Source organism: Pteropus vampyrus, unplaced genomic scaffold (assembly GCF_000151845.1).
Source record: "Pteropus vampyrus isolate Shadow unplaced genomic scaffold, Pvam_2.0 Scaffold58, whole genome shotgun sequence".
NCBI classification, from domain to species: domain Eukaryota; kingdom Metazoa; phylum Chordata; class Mammalia; order Chiroptera; family Pteropodidae; genus Pteropus; species Pteropus vampyrus.
In genome coordinates this window covers 8498757-8522807 of record NW_011888839.1, presented here as the reverse complement: position 1 = coordinate 8522807, position 24051 = coordinate 8498757, and the positions used below count along the sequence as shown (strand labels likewise).

General features: G+C 34.1%; 1 pseudogene; it reads right to left on the bottom strand.

Annotated features, from left to right (window-relative positions):
- Positions 1 to 7862: 7862 nt before the first annotated feature.
- The window catches only part of LOC105292525, a 105254-nt pseudogene continuing 89065 nt past the window's right edge, over positions 7863 to 24051 (bottom strand).

Below are 24051 nucleotides of genomic sequence, written 5' to 3'. Positions count from 1 at the left end.
GATGAATTATTTTTCTGCCTATGCATTTGTGGGAATGAACTCTATTGCTTTTTTTGTTTAATTACTTTTTACCTTTTTTTAAAATTTTTTTATTAAGGGTGATACTTCTTTATCAGGTTGATAAAAAGAGGTTGTTCTTTTCTTTTTTAGTAGGTAGCACTGAAGCACAAGTGTTTTATTTTTCTCTTGCACTACTCAGGCTTCTTGAATCTCTGCTGGCCAGTCAAAAATGCCTTATATTCCCCAGGAAGGTGGTGTCTCCTCTGTGATCAGGTTGCTTTGGTCTCAGGGTACCACCACTGCTGGAGAATGTGGTGGGTGAGCCTGAAATCCCAGCGCTGCCCTAGCAGCCAAATACAGTGTAGTGCTGTTTGAAGTGTCCCAGGTGGCCCCATGGGGATCAGGCTTGATGGTGGGGGCGGAGGTGGGAGTGGGGTGGGCTGGGAGAGACCAGTGATGTATTTGTGGCTTCGTTCTCTTCCAAGTAATGGCAACTGCAAGACCTCAGCTGCCTTGCCTCTGTACCTCCACCCCATCACTGAGATTAGTGACTGTGTGCATCTGCTATTCAGGAGCTATCTCTCCTGTTCTCAGGGGTATAGGTGGTCTGCTTTGTAACCCAATACTCACTGCTACGTTTCTTCTGGGGTTGCTGCTAGTTCTGGGAGTGTAGCGGGAGGCAGCCAGGCTCTGTGGCTTTGTTTTCTGCCTGGCAATGGCGATTGTCACACTTCTGTATTCAGTCTCTGCCCCAATTGCTGGTATGTGCTGATCACTCAGGCAGGAATGCTCGGACTACAGAGAGTGCACTTGTAGCCTGATTCCTCTTTTCTCCCACAATCCGCAGTGAGCTCTGGGCTGCATCTTCAGCACCCATCTCTGCTCTTCTGTCCCACCTCCCCTGTTTGCCCTAATTCACCCAACTTCAGATGTTTCAATGCTCAGATCTCTCCAAAGTGTTTGAGCATTCAGCAGGGAATCCTTTCTTGAATTATAGCTGTTTAACTTGTAATTTCAAAGGGAGCAGACAAGGGGACCTCTCAAGCCACAATGCTGCTGACATCACTTATGAATTTGACTATTTTAGATACCCCATAAAAGTAGAATCAAACAGTATTTGTTTTTCAGTGATTGGCTTATTTTACCTAGCATGATGTCTTTAAGGTTCATCCATGTTATTGTCTATTGCAGGGTTTCCTTCTTTAAGGCTAAATAGTATTCTGTTGTATGTATATACCATATTTTCTTTATCCATTCATCTGTCCATGGACACTTAGTTGGTTTCCATATCTTGGCTATTATGAATAAAATGAAGTGGAACTTTGAATCTAACCTACCTACTAATTAAAAAGGCGGACTGTTTAACCTATTTGAAGTTTAACCTATTTGAAGCAAATCTTTTCAAGTTCCCATAATGAATTCTTATGTCTGCTAAGACTAGATTTCTGCACGCTTTACATGATGTAGGGTCACTTATGTGTGTAGCTACTATTTGTAGAGCCTGCATTGACTCCAGAACTGAATCATCATTCCCTCTCAGATTTCTCCTATATATTATGTGTTGTATAAGCCTTGCTTCTACCAAGGATTCAGAGTTTAAGACATACATGGTTCTAGTAGTTTGACATTTTGGAGTAAACTTTGTTCCTAATTATCCATCCACTATGGTATTATTGTCATACTAGAACATTTCCAGTGAAGGAAAAATTGGTTATGGATCTACATGCACAAATATTCCTATAGCTTCCTACTGTTGCACAGTTTGCCAAGATGCATAAGCATAGAAGATGTTTTTAAGGCAAATATTCTGTACACATAATTACTAGTTGATCTCAAATTTGTTTAAACTGGTTGGACCATATGTAATCCATCAGAACCAATGAGTGGATGGAGATAAATAGGTTCTGGTGAGGAGATGATGAAATTAGTTTTCAATTTTAACATTATCCTAAAATGCCATTAAGTAGTTTGAAATACAGGCCTGGAACTTGGGAAAGCAGGTAAAATTAGAAAAAAGATTTGGAAGTCATCTGCATAAAGTGTTTAAAGTCATGGGAGTAGATGGAAGGCAACGTAGATTAGAAATAGTACATGTCTGAAATCATGATGCCTGGGTTTAGTTCTAGACCTTGGGCAAATTATCAAACATTTCTGATCCTTAGTTTTCTCATTTCTTAAATGGGATTTGCCTTAGGTTATCTTTAAGTTCCTTCTTGCTCCAAAATTCTACCTTAAGAAATTATTAAAGGTGAAAGTACAGAGATAAAATAGAGAGACCCTATAAGTACTCAGTGGAATTGAGACTTAAGACAGATTTCAAAACTGAGAGCAATTTAAGAATGTGCATATTTGAATGAAATTATTTGTTTCTTGATTAGTACATGAACTTTTTCTTTCTTCCCTGATGGGTATTAGGACCCAATTTTCATTAAAATTTCCTCTTCACCAGGTAAAATGCAGTACTCTATGGAGATTACAATAACTGAGAATAATGATGGTTTAAGCATCAAAAATTAGAATAAAATGAGTGACTTTTAGGGATGATGTTTCTGTGATGAAATAGCAACTGATTTCAACCTGAATGTGGTATGAGAGAAAGTAAAGTCAATTGGATATAAGATTGCATACCAATGAGATACTATAATTTATAAGATTGCATACCTGTGAGATACTATAATTGAAGATGTGGTACAAGAGGAAATGGAAATTAAAGAGTAGTTATCAATGGGTGTTTTTATGGGGTGGTCGAAACACTTTACAGACATCAAATTAATCCTTATTATATTTTTAAGAGGCAGGTAAGAGAACAGGTATTATTTTCAGTTAGAATTTGAGGACCAGTGTTTCTGGAGTAGGCACATGGTAGTCAAGTGTCATGTCTAAAAGCATTTGCTCTGCCATTGCATTTAACACCCCACATACTACCCACCTGTCATGTGTCTTTGGGGAAGTTACTTATTAGGGTTAAAAAAAAAAAGGGAACAATAATGATTATTAGTGGTTGTTAGGACTAAATAATATGTATAAAGTGCTTCTAATGGTATCTGCCACATTGTAAATGTAATCAATATAAATTACTACTACCACCATGACCTTTACTGCTACTATTACTATAATAACAACACCATATGGTGAGGTTTTGGTACTAGTAAAAGGTAATTCATGTTTCTTTATTTTTATTTTAGGGTTCTCATTCTGTAAGTGTGGTGTGGGGAGGCCAGAGGACTATGAGAGTCCCTGTAGCAGTCCACAGTGTCATCTCCATTACATTTATGTTAATGATACAATAATGCCTTTTCTTTTTTGAGTACAAAGGAACTTATTTATGGTATTTCATTGAAGACAGATGGGCATTAATAACAAGTAACATCTTTTCCCCCATTAATTTTGTATTTTTAATGGATAGTGGTAGCAGGAAGTGGGTTGGAGAGGCATTGTTTTTTTAAAGGGTTGTTGTCCTCATGAAAAGGGTCAGTGAAGGACAAAAGCTTGGAGATTCTGCTCTAGACCATACCAATCAGATAATAAATTAGTAAGTGTACTGTAAAAGAGACAGACGAGCAAGTCAGACCAATAGCCTGCTACTTAGTCTTTCGGATTCTAGTTCCACCCACACTGCTTCAGGATTTATTTTCTTCCATCATTTTATGTAAGTTTTCTACTCTCTGAAGCACTCTCCTTTTTCAGCTTATTAATCCATGTATTTTGGTCATTTAAAACATGATTCAAAACATTCTGATTGCCTCTCTCAGATCACCCACTGAATTACCTCAGCATATGTAAATTATTTGCACTGTTTTAATTTGCAATAATTTATATCTTTTTGGGAAACCCTGTTTTAGTCCATTTGTATAACATGCATAATCAGTATTATTGAAAGTTCCTCGGTGTTAGAGGCTATATCTTCTATTTCTATTGCATCTCCTTAGGGTACCTGTCATAATGCTCAGAAACATTTATTAAGCACCCAGTGATACTTAATGATGTTATTGACTGACAAGACTTTCATGCAATTGAGATAGCAGCAAGACATCTGAGAGATTTCTGGGAGATAGGCAGAGAAACAGAGGCCAGAGGTGTACAGATTTGAGTTTTATCCTTGTAATGAGAGTAGTTTCACCAGACAAAAGTCTTAGTTTTTCTTAAACCTTTCGTGCATGTAAGTGTCTCTACGCATTTTCGATGTCTTTTCTGGTATATTCTTACAAAATTTGTATGCCTTTCTTTCCAAGAAAGATGACCCTCATTGAAAGGTGAAAGAATACCATAATTTATATAATGGTATTACATTTTCTTTCTAATATTCTCCAATTATGGGAAGCTTTAAGTTTGTCTCTGTTAGCTAACTATGCTACATACTGTAATTTAAAAAATAAATTCATCTTACCATTTTCATCTTCTTGTGACATATTATCATCAAATTTTCAACAGTATATATGACTAGCATGTAAAAATCTAAAACAAATCATACATCCTTTGAAAAAAATGAAGTATATTTAAATTACAAATATAGTTTGGTATATATCTTAGTTTAATGTAAAAAACATTCTGGGTGACAATTGTATATAAAAAGACAAGTAGTTTTTTTCTTTTTAAGTTTTCTTATACTAGTGCGATAAATGCTGGAGAAATAGAGAAGATTGTATAAACAATATAATATATACATTCTTGCAAGGAAATACTGTGGTGTTTGATTGACTCAGTAATTCTCTACCATAAAAAGTAGTCAGATGACCTTTACTTCAGACAAATCAAACAGGCTATAAGTCAGATGTAATCACAATGTAAAAATAGTAGTGCTCTGTATAGCATTTGTGGTAATATATACATGTGTGTAGTATGTGTGTGTTTGTATACACATGTTTATAATAGTTCTGATTAAAATACATTGTGGAAATGCAGAAAAATAAGATAGTAATTTCTTTTTAAAAGAACTCCAAGAAAGGAGAAAATACAGTGTCACAAACCCTTAAATTTATATAACATGGTTTTTGAAGGTAATCGTCATTGATATTAATGCTGTTAGCCATGGAATACAGTGTGCAAAAGAGGACCAGAGCACTGAACATCAGCAAAACAACATATTCATGGATATAAGCTCATGTATGGCATGTAAAATAAATTTGGTCATCTAAGCATATTAGGAGTTCAGTATCAATTATATTTAAAGGATTAAAATGTAAGTAAGATTAATGGTCCCTGGGCCTCAGTCCTTTTAGTTATTTTAGTAGTGAATGCCTTTCAGTTCAGGTGTTACTGTTAATATGGGATATTAAAGTAACAATCTGATATCCATATTAAAATAAATGAGGGTTTATTTGCCTCAGAGTGATTGGAGGGACTTCTTTCAATTATTTTCGCCTTTTTGCTCTCAGATATCATTACTTTCTATCCCTTGTCCAGATGAATAAGGCACTGGGTCTAATATCAAGAGCAATTTCTGTAGTTCCCTATCATAGCTCATTTTGAAAGAAATGTGTATTGGATTGTTTGTGAAGCCTGAAACAAGCCATTGAAATGCAAATGCCAGATCGTTTAATTCAAATATCTTTATGATTTGCTAAGATAATTTTTACATCTTTTTAGAAGATGTTAGAACAGTCTTTCAAATTTTGGGGTAGTAGTGCTGTGAGCCAAATTTAGTCTCTTATAGAAAAAAACCAAGGTAGTCATACATTTTGCTTTTATATACTTAACTTGAGTTGAAAAAGAAAATTAGTGTCTCTTTCCCTCTCGTCATTTGTGTGTTATGCATAATTCTATCAAAGTCATGACCAGTAACTAACAACAAGGCTATGTAAATGAAGAGCTAAATTGCAAAAATGCTGATAAAGGTTTATTTTTGTTGATACTATTTTCTAATTTTCAAACATCTGGAAGTTGGCAAATGCGTAGTAGTTTTATAAGGCAGGTTGATGTAAAGAAAAAAAATGAGGAAAAATTTGTTTAAATATCTGAGGCCACACCGATATTTGGTGTTTGAGATGGCTGTAATTTAGAATTGTTCTTGGTTTTATTTTTTCAAAATCAAAAGAGAAATGAGGGAAATGCTTTGAAATTCTACCCAATATGTTGTTGTGAAATATCTCTTGAGAGTCACATTGAAACACACACGCACACACCTTTCTCTCAAAAGCTGTTCAGATTGTTCATGTATGGCCACATGGCAAAAACATGCATATCAAAATAAAAAGATTAGATATATCTATATAAAACTTACCATTATAATATAAAACAAAAACTTAAAACGTTTATTGTTGTACCCCAGTAGTTCTCAAAAGTGATGCCTTAATTTGTAACCCTGTAGATTCTGACTTGTCTGAGTTGGGACTTGGCAATGGAAAATTGTTTTACACTCTCTGGGGGGGATTCTGGTATGAATACAAGGTTGAGAACTACTGCTTTGCACCACTAACCTTGAGAGGAAAGTGAAGACTTTAGGGTAGATAGACCCTCAGTTGAACTCCTAGCTCTGCCAAGCTCTGCCACTGGCTACGTGTTGTCGAGCAGGTTACTGTCAGAACTCTCCCACATCAATGACATAGAAAATATAAATCCACTGGATTTCTATGAGCATTGCATTTGGTAATATTTATAAAGCCTTGGTAAGGAAAATACCTGTTCTTTTCCATCTATAGTGCATTTCTTAGTCTCATGACCCCAGGTCTTAAGTCACTTTGTGTCATAATATTAAGGTAAAATTAACATCACCTACCCCAATATGTTATCTAGTAAATTTCTCAGCATTTTGGAGAATTATTTGGGGATGAAGTTAATTAATGTAATTATTTCTGGCTCTTATTTTCTGCTGCTTAAGTTCTCAATCTGTGCCTCACATTTTTTCTTGCTTCTTTTCTGACTTCATTTCTACTTTGCAGTGTCCCACTGGACAAAGTCCTCCTTGTGTGAGGCATAAACTAAACTAGAACCTAGTGATATAACCAGCCTCTTGCCCATGGACTGAACTTACATGAACTGATAACATTCTTTTTCACTTTACCTAGATTTTTAGGCCCCCGCCTCCAGGTTAAGCAAAAAGGAATGTATCAGTTCTTTGAAGAGTAGAATTAGATAAACTGAAGCAAAGAGATGGGCAGATAGAGTCTCCATCTCTTTTAGGCATGAATGTTGCCTATCCTTCTTAGGTAGTAGTTAAATCTATGCCTATTGAACCTTTGGAATCTATGTCTACCACATTAGCAGCAGTGGAGAAAAAGGTAGGAAAACTTCAGGATGATGGAGCATGTTTGCTACATTCTGAAGTCTTCAGTGAGGTCTATAGAATAGAGATAAACTAGGGCTGAAATTAGCCTTACTGACTTCAGAGAGGAAGAGAACATGGCTTTTTCAAAGGAAAGCTCTTTCTGCTTGGGGCCTATAATTCAAGACAACTGATAGACTGATTCCCCAGAGCCAGCAAGTGTAAAAAGCTAAATGGTCAACTCCTAGCCAAGATTAGTACTGATGGAGCCATGGAGGTAACATCACAGTAGAAGGTAAACTTGGAACCCTGGAAAAGCATGAGTGGCCCTGCCTGGACAAATGGGACAGTCACTACCATTGTGCGAATGCAACCTGTGGATTAGGCAGATTCATAGAGTACCCCTATTTCATCTAAACATTTCATACTTCTGTGGAGCAGAGGACAAGATGGGAGTAAGAAACAGAGCTAAGGGAATGGGAAGAGCACCAGAGATTTATTGTGAATAAACTACATTTTCTGTTTCTAGACCTTGTGTTAGCAGATCTCTGGGTATAGTTACTAGCTCATGGGACTGACCAGTTAGCATATAACCTGCCCCTATATTTTTTAGGCAGTTAATTATATTGACAAAGAAACACCAAGTTTAGTCAACAACAGCTTATGACTGCTTAGCCCATAAGCCTATTTTCAGGTCATCAGATTGTACCAAAAGAAAGTAGGCTGCTAAAGAGGTGTAATCTCCAGAAGGGGCAAGTACTTTTCCTTTACACTGGCTGGAGACTACTGCAACTACTTTGCTGCCCACAAAGAGAGCAACTTGAGTTGAAGTCAACTATTAGAAGAAACAAGGCCAAGAAATGTGTATACCACTTAAGCCTCAAATCAGGGATTGCCTGAGGCCAGCCCTCCTTTGGACTTTGAGATAAAGGAGACAATAAATCCTATTGTGATTTGAGTTTTATTTTGCCATTTGCTACATAAAGAATCATCCGATATACTTGGACATGCCTTTATGTATTAGAGTTCTCCAGAGAAACAGAAGCAAGGTTCTGTATCTATAGATACCTACCTATAGAGATTATCCATCATCTAAATATCTGTCTATCTATCTATCTATCTATCTATCTATCTATCTATCTATCTATCTATCTATCTATCATCTATCTATCAATGATTTATTACAAGGTATTGTCTCATAGGATTATGGAAGCTGAGAATTCTGGAATCTGTTGTCTACAAGCTAGAGACCCAGGAAAGCTGGTAGTATAGCTAGAAGGCTTGAGAACCAGGAGAGCTGAGGGTAGAAGATTTATGACTAATATGGGGGTGGGAGGTGGTGGTGGTGGTGAGGTGGGTGGAGGGGTGGGGGGTGTGGAGCGGGCGGAGTGGTGGAGAAGGGAGGCACAAATCCAATCTTCCTTGGCCTTTTTGTTCTATTCAGGCCTTCAATGGATTTTATGATGCCACCCAACATTGGTGAGGGCAATCTGATTTACTCAGTTGATCAATTTAAATTCTAACCTTTTCTAGAAATACCCTCACAGACACAGCCAGAAATAGTGTTTAATCAGATATCTGGGTACCCTGTGGTCCAGTCAAATTGACCCATAAATTTACTATCACACCTTACAATTGATTTAATAATGTTAATTAGCTTTTTAGGAGCTTGTGTTCTTCTACCCTACAATGAGAACAATACCTAATGTGAGCCTTGGAATATTGTATATAAAGTATAGTACCTTGTATATGCTGGGTGCTCGATTAATGTTACTTTTATGTCTATATTAGTACAGAAATGTACCCCCATTATATATCATTTAGCCATCAACTTTATTGGGTGTTTTGATCACCTCTTCTTTATCCCATTGATGAGGGAAGGATTCCTACCTTAGATATGAAGATAGGCAAACACATGACACTTGGCATTAGACAGATGAGATTGACAGCAGTTTAACAGTTTTGGGGGAGGAGGGCACTACCTGCTTCCCAAGGTCACATGGGGTTGCACTTGGGAAAACAGTGAACAGGCATGGACTGTGGGAAGCAGAGTTTGTAGTACCTAGGGTGTAGTATACCCCCTGTTTCCTGCAGGACAATGTGATTGGCTTGTTTGAATAATTCCATAGGCTGGCAGGGAACTGAAGCCGACTTCTCAGGCATAGGCAGTCACTGTGCCTAGTCCTCATGATGTAGAGGGTTGTTTGGCTAGGGGACTTGCGATTAGGCTATTTGAGGCCCTCTCAGTCTTTCCCAGATGTCAAGGCAGCACATAATAGTAACTTTTGGCCTTATACCTCATTGGGATAGAAGAAAAAGCACTTGGCTTTGGTTAGAATTTCCAGCTGCCATGTGGCCTATAAAATGAGGATATGCCAGTTCTGTCTCTCTTAAGGATCTTTGTGAAGATTATTAGTCATACTATGTTTAAGAACATGTCAGAAGTTCATTCTTTTGGTTGCATTGATTGATATTAAAATCTTTGGCACAAGATACCATGGGCAAGTTTACACTGGGGCTTCAGAAGTTGGAGAGTAGGGTAATTAATTTCAAAATTGTAAATGCTTAAGAGTAACTGGGTGCTTGTGAAACACACATACATCACACACACACACACACACACACACACACACACACTTTACTGATCCATATCCTCAGAAAAATTTTAAAGTTTTGGTGGTTGGGGGGTGGTGGTGTTAACTTAAAAATGTGCATTTAACAAGATCCCAGATTATTCTGATGCAGTGGTCCTTTAATCAAATAGTGCTAACATTAGTTTTGTGCCAATGTTCTTAAACTTAATTTTATATCAGAATCCTTTGAGTGTTGTTAAAACATATTCCTGGGCCCCATACCCAAAGTTGATTCAATAGGTCTGGTTGGAGCCCCCAAATTTGCATTTCTAACAGGTTTCTATGTGACCACACATTGAAAACCATTGGTTTAGTTTAATAATTCTCAACTGTGTATGATTTTCTTCCCCCTGGGATATATGCCAGTGTCTGGGGATACTACTGTAGGACGTTACTGACAGCTCATGGGTAGAGGCCAAAGATGCTGTTGAACATTCTGCAATACACAGGACATCATTCCTTCATTACAACAAAGAATTATCAGGCCCCAAATTTCCATAGTGCTGAGGTTGAGATTGGCCGACCTAGTCATATTTTCTGGAGTGGGAAGTATGGAGGGAGGGTGAGATTATTTTTCATGGCAGCAAGTGCACATAGACACTGTAGAGAGTTGGTTTTACCTGAAAAGAGCAGCTAAATGGAATTCACCAAAGACATTTTATAAAAGAAATAGCTTCACACTCTTAATGAATCACTCATTTCCTATCTTGCTCTCTGCCCTGCAGAGCTAATCTGAATCAAATAATCCTTTTGAAGTCAATGGAAACTGTACTCCAGATAGGAAAGAAGATAAAAAGAAACAGCTATGTTCATTCTGAATTAACCAAGGTTGCTCATTACTTTTGATTAAACTGCAAGTGAAAGGAAGTAGATGAAATGATGCAGTTAATTGGGCACCAAAAAAAAAAAAAAAAAAAGATACAAATGAATGACTCTGAAGGAAAACACAAGTAATGATAGGTGAAACTTATATGGATTAGCCAATTTTAAAATATCCTCTTCGTTAAGGCTGCACACAGATATTTAGACTCTCTTAGTCAACAATCTGACACTTGCTGCCCAAGGTATAAACTGAAATAAGCAGTTTTCTTATTTTCCATGGTATCCACAGCAATCAAATAATTGTAATAATTCCAGAGCTGGCAAAATATTATTAAAGAGTAGAAATCTGACTGGTGAGATTTTCATAGAGGTTGGAGAAAATATTGAATTACTTTAAGTTATAGATGATGGCAAGGAAAGTAAATGCACTTTTTAATAAGGCTATGTGAAACAGGCCACATATTACTGAGGCTTTTTTAAAGCACTGGAGCTGAGCACAAGGTAAAAACACATTCATGAAACTTGGCATATACTCAGCATCTAATAGAAAGCAGACACTGAATACCCTAAGATTTAATGATGGACTAACCAGATGCATACATTTAGTAAAAGGCCTCCCAGAATATTTAAAATGCAAAAATATCAGAATATACTTTGATCTTCATTCTCCTACTTCTCATTACTCATTAAAAAGGCTAGAGGGATGGAATTCTTGGAAAGGAAGAAGACAGCAAGAAAGACCAATTGATTCTCAGCTAGGAATTCTATCTTGTCCTTCATTTTATCATTTACTTTTGCTGTGCTCACCAATGCCAACTCCAGTTACATATCTTTAGTAAATGACCAACAACATCTTTAGAAATTTTAGATATGGATGATTTATGTATGTAAATATATTGTCATCACTATCATTAATGTCTTTATAATTTATATTCTCTCTACTGTAGGTTTTAGTTTCTGCATGTGTTAAAATATTTTTTAAAATATTTTTTGTCCTTGGAATGCTTTGTCAAATAAGTGTCTTAAGAAATTCTAATATGTAAATAACATCAGATTAGCTGTTCTGATTGAATCCTCCTAGTTAGAACCAGAGTTTGGAAGTCAAGTACTTGTCCCTTGGTCCTCATGTTAGCTCCTGGAGTATTGTGAAAGCTTTAAGATTACACAAAGCACAGTTTAACAATCAGTGGCTTAAATTTTTGGGTACTCTTTAAAGTCTCAAGCTTGCCATATATAGGCACCTATTGTTTCCAGAAAGGATTTAGGGCAAGTTATGAACAAGACCTAATTTATATTTAAAAGTAAGGTAAAAAAGAAATATCTGGAAATTTGACTCAGAGCTTCCTTATAACAAAGTAACAAAGAAAAAAGAAAGGCAATAGGATACCTTCCTTTCTTTGTCTAACAAATATCTAAAAATGTTGGATATATTACTTGGATCTTTTTAGTAAGGTTATTTAGCATTATAACAGATATCTTCAAGTGTGATTTGGTAAAATATGGAATTCTTCTAGACATATGTCATTTTCTTTTATTATCCATCAAGGCTGAGTATATAAATTTCAGAAACATGGAAAGCATTTGTGAGAGAATTAAGGTAAATCTAAAAATGTTGCTTTCTCATCACCTAGCATGACCTATAGGAATTATGATTCACGTGTTCCTTAAACTGAAGTCATTTACAAATGTTAATTAACTCAGTCTTCAAACATAAGCAAGATTGAGTTAACTACAAAGTGAAGGGAGTACAGATGCTCTGTATTGAGGTTTAAATGAAGATGCTGTGTTTTATCTACACAACGTCCAGGGGAAAGGATTGGCATGCCATCATGAAATTAAGGGAACCTGACCTGCTTGAAAGAAAGATAAACACTTATGCGCAGTGGTATACAAAAGGGTTTCCTGCAATTGGGGACCATGTTTTCTCTTTAAAACAACCAGACAGACAAATATCCTACTTGTAGTAGGTATAAATGCCTAGAAAATTACTCAGTTGAGACAGCAGCTTTCAGAGATTACCATCACAGCAGAGTACCTTCTAGAAGTCAACGTTGAAATGGCTGTGTCTTGGAAAATTTTAAGTATTGATTGTCACTTAGTCTATAACTTTGACCTTACCTCAATTTAAGAATCATTCCATGTAACATCTAATGTTAAATGTCACTGTCTTTATGTGTCTTTCAGGATATGTTTATATACAAATGGCTGAGAGAACTGACTTTGGAAAAAATAATTTAATGATTGCATCTGAAAGTTGTAAAATATCTAGACTTTTTATTTTTTGTGTAGTTTATATTTAGTGATCTATTTCTTAGTTTTCCCTATTTTTATTTATTTTAAATACTTTTTTCCGTTTTACATAGTGATACTTGTTTGTTACAGAAAATTTAGAACTTAAATAAGTAGAAAAAAAAGTAGATAGTGTCACTATCTAATAAAAAATCACTATTGACATTTTGTTTTTAATCTTTTTTTTACCTTCTTTTTTTCCTATGCAAATATTTTTGCTTATGAATAAAATGGATTGATATAAATGCTATTATGTAGGAAAATATCTTTCCATGTCATCAGATATTTACCTATAATATTATTTTAATCCTCTATTATAGAGCATTATATGTCCATTGTATGGATATGTGATAATTTATTTACTTTTTTATTAATGAGCAGTTAGGATTTTTCTAAATTTTTATTATAGACAACATCTAGTGAAAACTTAAATCATTGTACACATTCAGGAGAGATTTTTTTGTGGTTATAAAATACTTTATCTTATTGTTAGAATGTTTATTTTTATTGTAATTATGAAAGTAAATCATACCCTTGTAGAAAATTATAGAAAACCAGAGAAGGAAGTAAAAGGTATCATTTTAACTGCTAGAGAAAAATATTAACATTTTGATACATATTCTTTCCTATGTATTTTTCCCCTAATTACGTAAGATATGTTAATCATTGAAAACATGAAAGCAGAGAAATTTTTGAAGACATAATTTTATTCATTATCTGAATTTCCTGAAGTGAACACTGTTACATTATAGATTTACATAGTTTTTTCTTCTATATATCTTTACTTATTAAAGCTCAGGTTGAAAAGATTTGTGTTATGGTTTCATTACTTACTACTATAGTAAAATAATTTCCCTATGTTATTATGAACTCTTATATTTAATATTACTTAATAATCTATTTTGTGGAAGTACTTTCTATTAGTTGGCCATTAACCAATTATTTGACAGCTAGGTTGTATTATTACATATATAAATATTATTAACTGCTGTTATAATAATGTATTTTATTAATGCATATCAACTTGTTTCCATAATGTTGATTTTCTCAAGTGGAGTTAGGGGTCAAATGTTATGAACTTTATTTCAGCTCTTTTTTATATGCCTGGTTAATTCATGCTGGTATTTCAAGTAAGCATCATAAAGATGGATGTTTATCTTCCTATTTTCTTAGGAAGGGTAAATGTAATTTTCAAATTTAATGAAATTATTTCAGTATAAATTAAAGAAAACCAAGACCAGATATAAATACAGGGTGTAGGTATTTATTTTTCTCTTTTTTTGGCCTTAGAATTCTCATATATTTTCTTCAAATACCTTTGAATTAGCAAATCCATACTTAATGCTTTTTTAAAAATTGATTGCTATATTGATAACAGTTATTCACCAATCAGATATTTTTTTTAACTCCTATGTACTGGACGGAGTCCTAGGGGCTGGGTTTATTCTGCCTTTTTGCTTCCTATAGTATTTAATTCCATGGAAAATGATGATTGTAGAGATCTAAGTAAATTAATTTTTTTGATGAATGTTTGTTGCACACCCTCTGCATGTACGAGGTTAAGTGCTGGTGATACAGTGATAAATAAACATGATTCCTGTTCTTAGGAGCTCACAGTCTAGTGGAGGTCAGGGGAGTCAGCACATTATTGTAATCCAGAGTGGGAGATGCAGGACTGAAGAGTGCTTGATGTTCAGGGGATCAGGGAGCAAGAAGTGACCTCTCTGCATGGAGTAGTGGTCAGGGTAGACTTCATATAGGAGGAGGCACTTCAGCTGGTTCCTGTGAGACATAGGGATTGGCTCATGTGAGAGAATGGAAAGCAGGGGTATACTTGCTTCCTTAGTCTCCAAATACAGGAAAAAGACCAAAGATGCACAGCAGAAAAGGAGATGGCATTAGCCTTGGTGAAGTCAACAAAAGCTTCCTGGGTCAATTAAACATGATGATTTTATGAAGTTGAACTTGATTAATGTGAGATACTTTTGTGCTGAGTTTAATTAGTAGCTATTTTCATGTTTAACAATACAATAAACTAAACCAAATCTTTTTTCAGTAGTTATATTTTTCTATGTTTGTAAAATATATACATGCTCATTGAAAAATTGTGAAAATATGGAAAAAAGAGGACAATAAATATCATTTAGGCATAAATGCTGTTAACATTTTTATGTACAGATTTTAAAAATCTTTTTAAACAGCCAATCATCCTTTAAAAAATGACTTTTTACTTGTTTCTTTTTACATAACATCTCATGGAAGCTTTCCAAATAAATTTAAGTTAATATTTCAAATAAATATATATTTTATTGTATGGATATGCCGCAATTTTTTGAAAAAAAATTCTAATACATTTGAAGTTTTCCTTTTTTTCTATTAAAAATAATCCTATGACGAGCAGTCTTTTATAGTCATTTTTGTTCACTTCTTTATTTCCTTAGGAGGAATTACTAGATTAAAGTGTATTTATATATATTGCAAATGTCTAATTGGACTCCTGGAAGTTTTAATATTCTATTTATATTTCCACTAAGCAATGTATGAGAGTATAACCAACTCTTAACCTGACTTAAATTGCTTTTCTTGTAAAGGTTGCATTATCTGCTCAAAATAAAACTACTGGTGCTAATATGCTTTAATTACTCTTGTGATTAAATTATAAATAAATTGAGAAAAGATCAATATCTCTGTGCTTCTGAATTTCACCTCAAAAATATTAAATGAAAGTGTAGTGAAATTGAATGTAAATAAACTTGAAGTAATATAACTTTTATATATTTATGAAACATTTTCTCTAAAGAGTTAATAGAAATTTGTATTTAAGTCTGATGTTGTATTGAGATGTTTTGATACTAAAATGCTTCAAATTTTCATGTGTTTTATTATTGAGTAATAAGATCATCCTTAGATTTTTATACCCATAAGCCAATGTTCTTTGTCCTCAAATTCACAGAATAAGTTTTGCTAACTCAAGTAACTTTCCCTTTCATTAGAACAAATTGCTACTTATTTCAGTGTTCTAAATTAATCCCTAGTAATCTAAAAGAATTAAGACAACTGCTCAGAGTGTACAACTTCTACTGGACTTTTTCAACTATAAACAAAACAAATTGGTAGGTTTGTGTGTGCTTTCATTATTGTTATTCAGTATCTAAAGTTAAAAAGAAAACTCTCCAAGATTTAATAGCAACTCAATTCCTATGATAATATATAGATCAAATCTTTACGATTCATCAGTAGTTTAGCCATCTAAAATGATTGGTGAATGAGAGATTTTAGATAGCCATTTTCTGAATAATGTATTTTTTTCCTGAGAATTAAAAATATTTCAAAATCGCCTTTAACATATCCTTGCCTTAAACAAGCCTTAGATAATTATTATATACTATACTGTTTTATTGTGAGCATAGCCTACTGAATTTTATTTTTGCTCATGCTAATTGGTCCCATATTGCCCCGCTGAAAACTCTTGATCCTGCTTTGTATTTTTCAGCCTTCTCAGTCTATTTGTCATGGTTTTTTGTTTTGTTTTTTTTTTTTTTTGGTCAATGTACTACTTCTTTATTTCTAATTTGCTGGTGCTAATATGGCACAGATAACCATACTTGTTAATATTATACAAAGCAAAAATAGATGGGAGCTGAAAAAGGAAAAAACAGGTTCTTCTTGAGCAAAGAACAAGCATTTTCCTCTACAAATATCCTAACCAATTCAGTTTTATTTTTCTAATTTCTGATTAGCTAAGTTTCGAACAGGTAGGCTATTTTTAATTACTCTAAGTGACCCTCTTGACCAAAACTAAATGTCAGGCAAAAGTGAGCTTTAGAGAAACCATGGAAAAAAACTGCCATGCCTTTCTCTCTCACTATCATCAAATTAAGGTGTAACTTCACTTTAAATTGCACCAATCGTGATCTCTGTGTGCAAATTTTCCTTTATTCTGTGGTCTTCCATGTATCAGCTGATCTCTGCTTGTGAGTTTCTGTGCATCAACTCTTGTTTTCACCTCATTTTTCTCTTCTCTCAATTCCGCTTTGATTTTTCTTTTTGGCGAAAGTTGGAGCATGTTCCAGCCGCCTTAGCTAATTTTTAGCAATACTCATATTGGAGAAGAAGAACTAATCCTGTTGTGATTCAGCAAAAATAGGTATACCATGTATTTAGGGAGTATCTGGCCATAGTTACTAGATTAAATTAGAATTCTCATTTGAGTTTGACTGCCTTCAGTAGTCCAATATCCACTGAAATCCTCCTTTATCTAAAAGCAAGTTAGAAGTGGCTGGGAAATGCACTTAGAGTTGAGGAAAAAATGCTTAGAGGAATCATTGATGATGGACATAAAATCTGTAAAAAGTTAGAAAGCATGTCTAATTATATGTTATTATAAAAACGAAGTTAAAATAAGAGTCTGATCTCCTAACCAATATTTGATATTGATTTTTTTGTAACTCAATTTAGAGACCATAATTATAAAATAAATAAAAAGAAGCAATAGCTTTAGGGAGCTTTAGAAATGACATTTAGATATTGTGTATGACATTGAAGCAACTGAACCTTTAGCCACCCCTTTATTTAAGTTAAAGACAACGTGGCTAAAGGTGAGTAGGTTATATTCTGATATATAAGAAGTTGTTTGTTATTAGAAAATTCCTGACTAATTCATTTCCAATTTTTGTTAAGAACAGGATAAATAACACATTATCTATCTATTATTCTTCTAGAATTCTTTTTGGAATGGGACTATAAGTGGCAGGGGACTCTAAGGCCTTATGATTATATTTTTAAAAGACAACAAAAAAGAATGGGAAGATATGAGTATTTTCTCATTTAAATGATACATAAAGAGGAAGATCTTACTCAGTTCTAATTTAAAGATTTTTTCCCATCAGCACTGCTGGAGAGTGATGGGGAGCACTGACCTTGGGTTTTAGCCTTCCCATTATCTACAAATATGTCACTTTTCCATTTCTGAAAGAAATGCTTAACATATTATATGAAACTACAACAAAGGTTTTGCAGTTACTATTAAAAAAAAATGATTGTATACATATTCATGTGATTTTGGAGAACACTTATATTTCAGTTTTACTGCAATTTGTAAAAACTACAACATGAATGCTTATTTATTTGAAGTATAATATACTAGGATAAGATGTAAATCCTTTTAATGTGAGGAGATTGATGGTCATGTTTTCATCATTCTTCTTACCATTTTCTTCCATGAATATCTTTGACAAAGTGTATGGTGATTTATTTTTATGTAAGGATAAGTTATGCATTGTGCAAGTATTGTTTTTATAAATATGATTAAATTAGGATGATTGTTTAGAAATATTTCATGTACTAAAAGTTTGGAATAATTATCAGACCCCTTACAAAAATATGGTCATCTACTAGATTATATGTCTGCAAAGTGTTTTCAAAATATATCAAAAACTGTAGAATTAATTATAATGCAAAAATGAATTCTAAATCCTCAAATTACTGCCTATTCAGAAGATGTAGTGGTATCAGTAGTAAATCATGTAAAACAACCTCACAAATCATGTGTTATTATAAAAAGACACATTGAATTTGGTCCCTGGTAGCAAAGATTAGTGGTGGAGGGAATGTACTCCAGAGCCAGACTGTTAGGCCTTATGCCAGTTATTTTTCTCATTTATGCCTCAGTTTCCTCATCTGTAAAATGGGGATTAATAATAATATTTACCATTAGAGTTTTTGAGAGGATTACGTGAATTAGTCCATGTAAAGTGCTTAGAACGTGGCCTTGCCCAGGCAAATTCCACAGAAGTGCAGGCTGTCATGATTATGTAGGTAAGAGTTATTGCAACAATACATATGGAATGCCTGAATATTGCTGGGCACTGGATCGGGTGCTTTTATTATGGTTAAATAATGCTGTGATGAACACCATACAGATATGTTACAAGTTTAATATTTCACTGGATTTGAATTTAGCAACCTTCTATCTTTTGTCTAACTCATTTCACTGATATTTCCTGAGCAAAAGTATCCATTATTATGGCAGATCATCATGAAAAAATTCCTCTTAATTCAATTTTGGGGCTCTTTTTTTTTTTTTTTCCCCCTCTAAGGTCATCCACTATCTTATGAAACAAATTGAAGCTCTGCCTATTACGTTCTCTTTTGTGATTCACAGTTTCTCAGATACAATTCTTGTGTGTAGCTTTCCAAAGTGAACTGTAATAAGAATGGAGTCCTTCCTTAAGTTGGAAGCAGCACATACTGGGACTGCCTGGTATTATATAGAGAGATAAGAGGTGAAGGGTTGAAGGAACGGTGTGTATCTTAATTAATAGATTCATCAGTTTAAAGGTGGAAGAGTTCCTGAATATCCTCAAACCGCTCAATTTTATAATAATAAAATGCAAGTCAAAGAAGTTTGACTTGCTCAAAAAGTACTCAGGTGGCTTGTGATAGAGACAGTTTGAGGAGGGATCCCCTGGTTTCTGATCTTTCTACAATCACTCATTCTACCCCCATGCCATGTCCAATTTCTGGTCCTCTTCCTCATTCATCCCTCAGGAGAACTCAGTTACACAATAGGAATAAAAGCAGAACAGAAATAAAGTGTTCAAAGTAAGGGTAATTAATTTAATTGTGTTAATAGAAACAATAATGATAATATTTTTTATCTGCTTATTTAAAATTGTAAAATGTTTATTAGGTCAGTTTCTTTGAATAAAAGCTTAGTATCAAAGGGATGACAATGATATGTAGTTTCCAATACCAAATATTTGAGTTTAATGAAGATAAAATAGGTTATTTTTTTATTATTACATATAATATCAGTAATTCAGCATAATTGAATAATGGATACATCATTTTGGATACATCATTAATTTGAATAAGCAGTATTTCTGATCTCATGATATGGGAATGTCATTACATATGTACATGAATTGATGTTTGAGTTTCTATTATAAAATAAGCAAAAGAATTCATATCCTTAGAAAATAAAATTATGTTATCACTAAATATCAAGAAGGTATATCATCAAGACCAAGACTACTAAATTAGGAAATATTTGTGGTTATACATGGTTTAATATGTGTGAGATTTGTAAAAAGAAATATGTAAGGTAGCCAAGGTAATGAGTAATGAAATTCAACCATTACATAGAATATTAGAACTATTTAATTAGCTGGATGTTTAATGTGCCAATAGTAAATATATCAATCATCTTTATTTCAAAGTGAAAATATCAATTTAGATATTAGAATTTTAATGGTAATTATACTCCACTTTTAAAAACATTTGATATTATTTATTCAGCTTTACTCTGTGCTAGTGTTTCAGTTATTTTGCTGTACGCAAACTTAGTGGTTTAAGACAACATTATATTATTATTTTTTGTGATTTCTGTGGGTTGTCTGGGCTTGACTGACCAGCTTTTCTGCTTTACATGATCACTGGAATGTCTAAAGTGGCTTCTTCATGCACATGTCTGGCACATCTGCTGGTATGCCTGAACCAGCTGAGCATGGAGGGGGAGGAGGCTGACTAGGCATATCTCTCTACATGTTATACTCTAATTTTTTAAAACACATTTCTACTTGGAGAACTTTAGATTCCTTATGCAATGTTTATGACCATTTAAAAAATTCAAACTGTTCTAACTACATTCAAGATAAAGGTCTTTAAGATTTAGTTTCTATGCAAGCAATTAGATGATATTAACAGAAAAACATGGATTCTTTAACCTTTGAAATCTTTTTGCGAACACTTATTAAAATACATAGGAATATCTTTTTGGTACTATTTGCCATAGAACAAAATTCTATCTAAGGCTTATCTTTACTAAATGTTATATTATAGGCTTTAGATACTGAATCACCTCAGTATATGAGACTTTACTTAAGGCAAATGACATTACAGATGCCAAGAATAGTTCTATAGCAGAGTTACGATAATAGATAGTCATGTGCATATAAATATTAATGAGTTATATACAAGTATACATGTATATGCATTTATTTACAAGGATACCATGGCTCTTTTGCGGGTTGTTTAGAGCACCATGTTAAGGCATTGAACGTTATTAGTTAAATCGTAGCCATGGACTACTCTCATTCCAAATTGCTGGGTGGGAATGAATTGACACAAATTATTCCTTCTCCTGGTAAATTTTAACATCCACTATTTTCCAGAAATTATGTAGAGAATAGGTGAATGACTTTTACTGGAAAATTAATGCATATGTACCTTGGTAAAAATTGTCCAAAGGTATCACCTTGGAACATTATAATGAAGAAAGCTGACCTACATATATTTTCATTCCAAACTTTTGATCACTCTGCTGCTGACAAATCTGTATGTTTATAAAGCTAATGAAAACTCTCTTTTAGGTTGAACATTCATTCCTTCGATAATTTTTAAAATACCTTTCTTTGTACAAAAATTTAAATTTATATGTAGCCAAATTGATCTTTTCCTTTATGATTTTTCTCTACTGCCTTTAGGCAGAGAAAGGCCTTTTCCTCAAAGAGTTTAGATAAATATACATATTATCTTCTGAAGTTTTAATAGTTTGATCTTTTACATTTAACTCTTTAATCACCTGGAATATGTTTTGAATTGGGTAATGACACATTCCTACTAATGTTATAAAGATTAAGAATGTACAGTATTTAGAACAGAGCACTGTGCTAAGCTCGTATCTCGTGCACATTACATTTTTTTGTATTCTTCTTTCCCCAGCCAGCCAGGACATGTGCTCAATCTGTGTTTCAGAGGACAACATCTAAGCTATAAAGGGCCCAGTTTCTGATGCTAAAGCATTCACTCAAAAGTAGAGGAGAAGGAGATAGAAATGAATGACTATAATATTACTCTGTATGGTGGGTCAGGAAGACAGAGAAACTTTCACAGGAGTCAATCCTTATGTTGCTTTCTGAGAGATTAGTTGTTTATAAAATGTATGAGAGGAAAATGATTTTCCAGAAAGAAGGAAAGTATCTGAGACAGTCTGGTGTGTTCAGGGACTTTCAGGAAGCATGGTAGAATGTCAGCATAGCTGACTAGAGGTGGAAGATGGAAAGAAGACCCAGGAAAGTTGAATGAAGGACTAGCAAGCTATGCTGAAGGTTTTGGTTTCTAACTAGTACTTCTTGTGTATATGTATTCTAGTGGCATAGTTCATTCAGAGGTTTTGACTTTTTCATATCTCTGAATTTTAGAGCAAGGGTAAAATATTTTCATACTGTTTTGTATCTGAATAATTAACACTCTGTAGTACTGCAGATTATTCCCAAATCAACTGAATGTCTAATTTCTGGTGATGCTCAGATCATGTGGGTTGGAAAAGTTTGCCTGAATTTTCCCATTGATATTTTCATTTAGATATGGGTCAGTTTCCTTAAATATTTGGAGAAACTTTTGTAGCATAGTCATGGAGTAGCAATGTGACTTTGGAACATGGGAGTATGCCATAAAATTATCTTTGCTGTGAGACAGAAAACCTGTAATGAACTATACCAAGATCTTTTTTGCTTTTTTTTTTCCACAGGTTTTACAAACATTTGGTACCATTAGCATTTATTAAAAAAGCTTGGCTAATCATGAAGTTTGTTAAAATCCTAAAGCTAATATCTCAAGTTATTATTTAGATATTATCTAAGTATTTGGTACCTCTCATCTAATTTATTCCCATGCATGTATAGAATGAGCCAATCTTCACCTCTAATATGTATCTACTATAAATAAAAAAGTGCATTTATATATACATAGTCTCTGAGGATTGCCTATTATACATTCGCCTTAAGATAATATGATTCACTGTTCCAGTTGAATCTTGTTTGAGAATAAAGCTGGAGACTATTTTTTTCTCATAAATGTTTACATGGATTTGTGTCTTTGGGCTCTGAAGATCTCCCTAGAAATATAACTCTGGCATTCAGGTAAGCAAGGCTGATACATTGAGTTAAGATGAGGGAACATGTGAAAGGTCAAATGTTAAGGATGACTCCAGGGTGCCTTAGAGAGAATACGAGCTACCAGAAGAAAGTTTGGAAGAAGGAACTGCACTGCAACAGAGCAATATCAGGGAGGAGGAGTGCTGGGGATAGAGTTATTGCTGTTATTTGAAAATTTTTCAACCTAGCTATTCCTCTCCTTAAAGGAGAAAGTCCATGAGCATAAAAAACTAAATGAGCTACAACAGACTCAGTGTTATCACATGAGTGATGATGAGAGCTTACGTAGAGTAGTGGGTTAGCATCATTGGTATGGGTAGCTGCTTGAGCATTGGGGCAAGATTTCTGCCTATTCATATGTCAAGGAAGGGAATATACTGGATGGAGTGGCTCTGGAAACTCGTGGCAGAGGTGATGTATTTGGATACCAGAGTGTGGCCTGGAGGTGGGTTGCTAAACTGGCATAGGTTGGGCCCTAGGTGTTTGTGAATGGTGGTCTTCAATAACAAATGGTGAGAAAGCTGTAAATTGATCTTGCCTGATTTGTGTGTAAGGTGTAGGCGACTGATCTTATTGAGGACTTTTAAATTGTTGAGAACTGTGATGACAGGTATATTAAAGTGGTGATACCTGTTGTTGTGTATTGGTGTTATCTAATTTGTAACCCTGTGCTGATGAGGCCTTGGAATATTTGAGTTACACACTAACTTGATCACTTGACAAATGTCAATTATACCTTTAGATTGATGCCTAGGCTAGACATTAATCAAATTGGGTAAATTAGACAAGATTTACTTATCTAAAGAAGTGCTTCCCAACTATCTTTACAGCCTAGAATGTGTAGATGAAGATGTCTTTGTTTGGTACTCAGGGGTAAAATGGGGGAATTTTGGAAGGGCATCCACTTAGAACTTAGTAAACAAACAAACACAAGTAAACAACTGCTCTCTTTATGTTATATAACTATGATAGGAGAAATAAATATAAAATATTTAAAAAGACAAAAATCGAATATATGTAAAACTTTTAAATACATCTTATCAAAATTTTAATGAACTTGACTTGATTCAGTGAATACAATTTCCGATCAAGACATTTCAATGTTAATCTTTTCAATACTTGACAGTTATGTACCGTAGATACAAAAAATTTTGTTTTAAAACTCTTA